We start from the raw sequence: 8,137 nt of genomic DNA, 5'->3' as shown, positions 1-8,137 counted from the left end.
AAAGCTCTGTCCCAACCTAGTCACAATAAAAATTCATCAACATAATAAATGCCAGGTACTGTACTAATAAGAGAGGTAAATAAGTTATCCCCTTTTAGGTCCAGAATGATCATATACGCAAGTTGGCAATATCATTTTTCAACAAATTAACTTAATCTAATTATTATAAAGAAGCATCATACCAGTATACTAAGGACTGAATTGAGTTACAAGTCAAATAATGTAATATGATAATATGTTGTACAATTAATATAATTACACAGAAGACAAACAAACAAGTGTCATACTTGTCCAGGTCACTTCTGCCAATATCTCGTATGCCCACAGAAACAGAAAATTCTTAGCCCTGAGTAAACAAGGAAAATTGCTAATTTCTTCCTTCTTGCATAATCTCCACTCTCCTCCATATGTAATATTATTCCCAGATGGTTCTATTCCAGTGCTTTGCTGGTCATTTCCTGGAATTTACACTTCTAGAGCATACCTGTTATATCCCAATTGTGCTTAAAATTTCAGTTCAGATGTAGTCTCCTCTGTAAAGCTATCTACTCTGACAGACAGATGAGGATTCTCCCTCTTGCTTTTCCTTTGTAACTTCTTTTCCACTGTCAGCACCCCACTGCATTCAAATAATCTTTTAAAAAAACTTTTTAAACCTCGTTATCAATGACAAGATTCTAGGGAGGAGCTGTGGTGGCTCAGTGGCTATGTGTTTGGCTGAGACCCACAAGGTCAGCAGTGTGAACACAGTAACTGCTTCCCAGGAGAAGGCGGGCTTTCTACTTGTGTGAAGAGCGACAGGGCTACCCTGTCCCAGGGAGTTGCTATGAATTGACATCCACTCCATGGGAGGTGAGCTTTAGATTCAGGAGAGGCGTTATGCATTTCCCTGTTGTATTCCCTACAACAGAAAAGTCTGGGTCTCAAAAGAAAGTTAAATTAATAGTTACATTCATTCTATAATCCTCATGATTGTGAGGTAGAGTAGATAAGTGTATAGAAACAGAAAATTATAGATCACCATTCTTTTAATCTGGATAACCTTGCACAACTCCTTTATAAACGATTTCTAGAATAACTTTCAGTGACTAAAGTTGTCAACAACTTGACAAAGAGTCTGCATTTGCTTACTGTTCTTGCGTCCCAGAGAGACAGGGACTTGTCGGCTGATCCCGTGAGGAGAGTGTTGGAGAACGGGAAAAACTCAATGCTGTTGACAGAATCCGTGTGTCCGTACAAGGTGCTCCTGCATCGCTCACTGTGGAGGGACAGCAGAGTCAGGCATTAGGAGTCGGCACCTACTTGTTGTTTATGGTTTCTACATAGCAGTGATAAAAACAATGTCAGTACTAAAGTATAGCATTTTTAAAAATGAAAAATAACCAAAAGAAATACATTTCTAAATGGTAAAGTATACAAATCCCTTACATTCTAAGCACTTTATAGAAATTAATAGCATGGTATTTTCTAAATGCAAATTACCTTCCATTTATAGTCATATTGTAAAATCATCTTTACATATCTTGTTTTACCCCTTATTATGAAATTACACAAATATTGCTTCCATTCTTCTAAAGGCACAAGCTAAAAAGTCGAGGGGAAACATATCAGGGGTCCCTAAAAGGCCAAATATACCTTTAAACGTCATTGTATCTTCATTTTTTTCAACGTTAGCTGTACTTGATACATTTTAGAGCTTCAGGGTGGAGGCCCAACAATCTGTTGAAACAAATGTTCCTGGTGATTCTGATACAGGCCACCGTTTGAGAAGGCCTGTTCTGAAGGATCCGAAGGAGCTCAAAGACAGTGACAGAAACTTTGCCTTTTGGCATTTCATGAAATGGCATTTTGTGTTGGTTGTGGTGATAGGGTGTTTTTGTTTTGTTTTTAAAAAAACAGGTTATATATAAAGTAGCAACACACTGCCCTTGTAGCCACTGATGGTTTTTTGTTGTTTTTTTATCCTATTGTTCTTGGGTTGGTGACAAGTCAGAGCTGACTGATCAATACCTAACAACATTTCAAAAACAGAGATGGAGTAGGAGCAGGTTCACTGGTAAGTGCTGAGAACAAGAGTCCAAGGAAATCCACCTAACAGCTGCTCACAGTGCCTGCGCAGTGTGCAATGAATATGCTCAGCAGCTACCTGAGAGGTTGGAGTTTGAAATATACCCAGAGAAAGAGAGGAAGATCGGTCTGCAGCTCTACTTCCCAAAAAATCAGCCACTGAAAGCCCTTTGGAGCACAGTTCATTTTGAGACACGTGGGATCACCAAGAGTCAGACTTGACACCATAAAAAATTGGGGTTTTGATGATGGTCTTAGAACTAGTCAATCTCCAAATAAGTGGTTTCTCATTGTCTTGAGCCATATCACGTGTGCCGGTGTGGTATGTGGAAAAACTGCACTAAGAGCCAGGAGCCTGGCTTTCTATTTAATGTCTACAACAGCTAGCAACATTAATCGTAGGCAAGATGATTAATCTCTGTGAAAACCAGCTTCTTTCTTATGTGAATAAGACTATTTAATTTGGTGCACTAATAGATGCTGCCCAGTTTTGACATATGATTTTTTTAACTCTATTGTAAATACAGAATGAAGATGAACAGTGATCCTGAGAAAAACATTTGAGGCAAAATATTTGTCCCTTCCTCCTTAAATATTATTATTTAGGCATTTTTCAAGACCAAACATACGGGATCTGCATTTTAAAGGGTTGAAAATTCAGTATCTGACTCAAAATAACTTCAACAATGCTGAAGAAAGAAATATAGTTTTATACAAAGTAAAGCTGAGGAAATTCATAACCAGCAGATCTGTACAGAAGAAAAATGAAAAGTTGATGAGGATGAACATAAATGATACTAGATGAAAACAAGGGTATACATAAAAAATAAAAAGATTATAAATATATAAATGTATATTCAATATTTTTCTTAATGTTTAAAAAGACAACTGATTGTTTAAAGTTAAAAGAGTGATACTGTGTTGAAAGGTACATTAAGTGTATAGATAAATTAATTATAAGGTCATAATAGCACCAAAGTCAGTCCAATGTTCTCAAGATGATTTCACCCCATCACAAGCCTGTAGGTCAGAGTAGAACATCTTCATAGGGCTTCCAAAGCTGCAGATCTTTAAAGGAGCAGACCACCACCTTTGTCTCCTGTGGGTCTGAATCACTGGCCTTTCCGTTATCAGCCACGCCCTTAATCCTATACTATCAGGGCTCCTTAGCATACACCAGAGCAGTGTACATGGAATCCTATTGTTTAAGATCCTTGTAACTAGCCCTGGTGGTGCAGTGATTGAGCATTCCATTGCCAGTTGGACCCATGTCCGTAAAGATTAAAGCCTTGAAACTCTATGGAGAAGTTCTACTTTGTCTCATAGAGTCACTATGTGTTGGAATAGAACTGGCAATAACCGTTTTATGAAAAAATCCTTAAAGTCCTTATATTTTGTGAGGAGATGAACAGAAGTTTCTTTCAGCTAGTCACAGGATCTCTGTGAGCCAGGAAGTGGATTCTTCACATTTTAGATGAAGTCATACAATATTAGCTCTTACTAAATTGAAATTAAGAAGAAAATGTAGATAATTATAATAAGATGGTCTGCAGGGGCAGTGAATTGATTTAATGTGGTTTATCTCTGCAAAGTCTCCCACTCTCCCTGAACAGCTTACTTTTCTCTGCACGGGTCTGGTAAGAAAGTGGGGGGACATACTGATAGCATTCACAGGTGAGTAATTTCAGAATTCCTTAGAGTGGCATCCTGCTGTGCATACAATGAACTCCCTGAGAAGTAGGAGTGGGAATCTCCTTACCAGCAAGATCCAGGAGGGCAGCTCTTCCTCTGGACACGAGATTTTTGCACAGTGAACCCTCTGGGTCCTGATGACATCTATTTCATCAAAGAAACAGCCGGAGCCAGAACATAGAACAGAGTGATGGGCCTCCCAATCCATAGAGAGAGTTGAGATTAGAGCTTTTGTGCTGGAGTCTGGCATTTTGGAGTGGGGTTCTTCTGGGCACTTAATTCGGGCATTTGGACTTGCTGACGCATGGAAGTGTAGCTGAGCACCTTTGGGCTAATGCTTACTGGACTGGGGTGTCTCTGGGCACTTAATTTGGGAAATGTGTTTGCTCACTCACATAGGCTGAGCTCAATGCCTTTGGGTTGAGATTTACAGCAGAGAAGTATACCTCTTTGGGCACTTCTGAGCAATGCCCTGAAACAAACAACTACCTAGAGTATCTTCCCACTGGCATTACAACTTGCTAATATTCTTAATAAACCTTCTAATCATGAGTTTTGTCTGTGGGTTTCTGTGTAGTCATTACAATGAATATTAGAAACTAGAAAGGTCAAGCACATGAATTAAGACTTTACATGGTCTGCTCACAAGAATATTGAACTAAAAGTTCCAGACAGATAAGCATATGTACCATATAATTCCATTTCTATTATTTCAAAAACAGGCCATTTCTGATTATGTTACCAAAATAGTTTTTTCTTAAGAGGTGAGTTTTCATTAATTAGAGGCACAAGTAATTTTCTGAGATTATAGATATAATTTGTAACTTTGATTCACAAAACTCATCACTTCAGGACAATGAAAGTCTGTGCATTTCAATGCAGGTAGACACCATTGCAATTAAAAATAAAAAGAGGCTGTCAGAAAGAAACTTCTTTCTCTTAGTATTAGTCTTACAGCCTTTGGGACATGATCAATCACTTGAATATGCTCATAAATTCAATGGCTAATTGGATATTTACAGTGAGTTAACTCTTAACATTGTATCTCCCAGATCAACAATTTTGCACAGATCAAATACATAAGTTTATGAGTTTTTAACACATAAAATAGATACACCATTAAATATTTATTTTCTGTTTTTCAGTCATTCATTATAAAGTTGATGGAAGCTTTTCTATTTGTAATAATTTTTAGAAGAAATTAAAATGGAGGGGAGGTATGAAATAAGAAAATAATCAAAAAGGGGAGGTGGTAGAAAGGAAGGGCTAAGGGAACCAACCCAGGGACAGGGAACAACAAGTGAACTAAAATCAATGGAAGGAAGGGCATAGGATGCCTTATGGGGTTTAATCAAGGGCAATGTAGCACTAAGGAATTACTAAACCCAAATTAAGGCTGAACATGATGGTGGGGCAAGAAGAAAGTAAAAGTAAATAGAGGAAATGACTAGGAGGAAAAGGACAGTAATAGAGGGCTAAATACAGGCATATAAATATATATATATATAAAATGAGAGGGGAATAGAACTATGTACTCATATCTATATGTTAAGAATTAAGGTTACAGCTGGACATTGGGCCTTGACTCAAGTACTCCCTCAACACAAGAACACTTTGTTCTAACAATCCGGCATCCTGTGATGCTCACCTTCCAAACACGATCGCTGAAGACAAAATGGGTACATGAGCAAATGTGGTGAAGAAAGCTGATGGTGCCCGGCTATCAAAAGATATAGTGTCTGGGGTCTTAAAAGCCTGAAGATAAACAAGTGGCCACCTAGCTGAGAAGCAACAAAGCCCACATGGAAGAAGCACACCAACCTGTGTGATCATTAATGAGGTGTCGATGGGATCAGGTATCAGGCATCTAAGACCCAGAACAAAATCATATCCAATGTGAATGGGGGTGGGAGGCATGGAGTGGAGACCCAATGCCCATATGTAGACAATTGGAAATCCCCTCACAGAAGGGTCACAGGGAAAAGATGAGCCAGTCAGGGTGGAGTATAGCACCGCTGAAACACACAACTTTCCTCTAGTTCTTTGGTGCTTCCTTCCCCCAACTATCATGACCTGAATCCTACCTTACAAATCGGATTAGACCAAAGCCTGCAACTCAGGGAATCTAGGATACATAAACCCCTCAGGGCCAACGATGAGAGTACAGTTACCAGGAGGATTAGGAGAGGTTTGGGGTAGAAATGGGGAATGGATCACAAGGATCAACATATAAACCCCTCCCAAGGGGACAAACAATGGAAAAGTGGGTGAGGGGCGATGAAAAATGATGTAAGATGTGAAAATAATAATCTATAACTTATCAAGGGTGTGTGAGGGAGGGAGGGGAGGGGAGGGAAGGGGAAGAAATGGGGAGTTGATATCAAGGCCTCAAGTGGGAAGAGAATGCTTTGAAAATGATAATGGCAGCATATGTGCAAATGTGCTTGACACACTGGAAGAATGTATGGATTGTGATAAGAGATGTAGGAGCCTCCAATAAAAGTATTTTAACAAAAAGATTTAACCAAGTAAAGCCAATAAAAACAATAGAGATAATTGAATAAGGGAAGAAAATCTATCTACAAAGTTTTAAGGTTTAATTAATGTTCCTATAACCTGTTAACCACATTGAAACAGATTTGCACTTGTGACCAAATGAAAAATTACCATTTTTAATGAACTGTGGCTCCAGTGGTTGCTAGCCACAAGGTTGGTGGTTCAAATCTAGAAGTGACTCCAGAGGAAAAAGTTGAGGTTTCCTGTTTCTGTAAAGATCTGCTACTTCAGAAACAGACAAGGCCAGTTCTACTCTGTCCAATCCAGTCACTAGGAGACAGAATCAGCTCTATGCTCATGAGTTTTTGTTGTTGCTGTTATTTTACATTTCATTAATGGCAACTTTAAAAAATATATTTATTAAATGGAAATAAAACTGAATAGGATTTTGTAAACTTTTCTTAAATTTAGAATCCATACAAAATTCACCATCTAACTGAAATGTCTTCAATCTACAAAACTTAGTGGTTTCAGTGGTTTTAGGTAAACACAACAGTATTACAATATGAATATATGTGTCATCACAATGTAAATCTAATATTAGCACATAGGCGGAGAATGAGTATCTTAGCACCCTGTTCACAAACAAATACGCGATGTTCTATTGGCATTGAGTTATTGTGCACCTTTTAAATTTATATTCAGACTTTGTCTGTTGTCATTTAAAGCCGATTTAATTATTTGGGTGTATATGAATTTGCAGTGGTAGGGGAGAGGGAACAATTTCTCATTGACATATTATAGCTCACATAGTTCCCCAAATGGAAAGGAAAAGCTGGGTCTTTTCATAGCTTCAGGGGAGGAAGAATTGCTCAAGGAGGAAGGAAATCTGCTCAGGAGTCACTGATTTAAGGTGTGGGGCATTCCAGGCAGACAGGCTGCAAGAGCAGGCTTGTGAGAGATTAATTAGCTGCCAGGGAAGGAAGGCCCATTCAGAATCCCTTTGCAAGGTGAAAATGGACTAAAGTGATGAAGCATGACAGCCCTGCAAGAGATGGAAATGATTGCACATTTCCATCAAAAACATAAACACTGAAGTTTCATGCAATTTTCTCTGTTTCCCTGTCTACTGTTTTCCAATCATTTTGCAGGGAGAAGTTCACTAGCAATAGCTCTCTCTTAACTTATCTCCCACTTTTCCTCTAGTTCCCCTTGTCTTTCTTATTCTCTTTCATTGCTCCCTTGATTTAATTTATTATACTGGTAACTGGATGATGGATATTTCCGTCAACTTTCAACTTCCTGTAAAACAAAGTTACCTACTCTTCTATCTCAGATACATTTTCATTTAAATTGTATTTCCATATAGATGGTGACTCCTGAGGAGATAGAGTTTAACACAGTTTCCCTGTGTGAGACATTAATGCTCAGGGTTTTTATTTAGTTTGCTTTGTTTGACTTTTGAAAAAACTCTTAATATCAGAAATGAAACTTCAACTTCAAAGCCTCAGGTAAATGAATACAAGGTTCAAAACCAAATGTGACTAATGGGAATATGTAACATTTATGGGAAAGCAACAATATGACTTTTTTTGGTGAATATGAAGGAAAAGATCCCTTTACACTCCCCCCACCCAAAATAGCCATCCTGTTCTGAAAAGAAACAATGAAAGGCACTGCTTTGTTAATGTCTAGCAAGATATGGATTATAAATAATATTTACATAATTGAGCACAATTGCAATGTTAAATCAATCATGGAGGTTATCTGAAAAAAAAATTATTTATAAAATAACTAAACCTAATAACCCAGCATGAACATAAGTGAAATCTATTTAAATTCTCATACTTTACAGTGAGTTAACTCTTAACATTGTATCTCC

General features: G+C 37.9%; 1 protein-coding gene across 1 annotated transcript in view; it reads right to left on the bottom strand.

The window, feature by feature from the left end:
- The window catches only part of LOC123522508 (sperm-associated antigen 16 protein-like), a 480,569-nt gene that overhangs the window by 394,494 nt on the left and 77,938 nt on the right, over positions 1–8,137 (bottom strand). Inside the window, exon 2 of the mRNA XM_045297377.1 lies at positions 1,132–1,258. The gene's annotated coding sequence lies outside the window, so the exon portion shown is untranslated. The remainder of the gene's footprint in view (positions 1–1,131; positions 1,259–8,137) is intronic.

The sequence above is a fragment of the Echinops telfairi genome, unplaced genomic scaffold (assembly GCF_000313985.2).
Source record: "Echinops telfairi isolate 266 unplaced genomic scaffold, ASM31398v2 ScPeMD7_3;HRSCAF=10, whole genome shotgun sequence".
In the NCBI taxonomy this organism is placed as follows: domain Eukaryota; kingdom Metazoa; phylum Chordata; class Mammalia; order Afrosoricida; family Tenrecidae; genus Echinops; species Echinops telfairi.
Note: the sequence above shows the minus strand (reverse complement) of the source record. Positions and strands in the feature narration are given on the sequence as shown.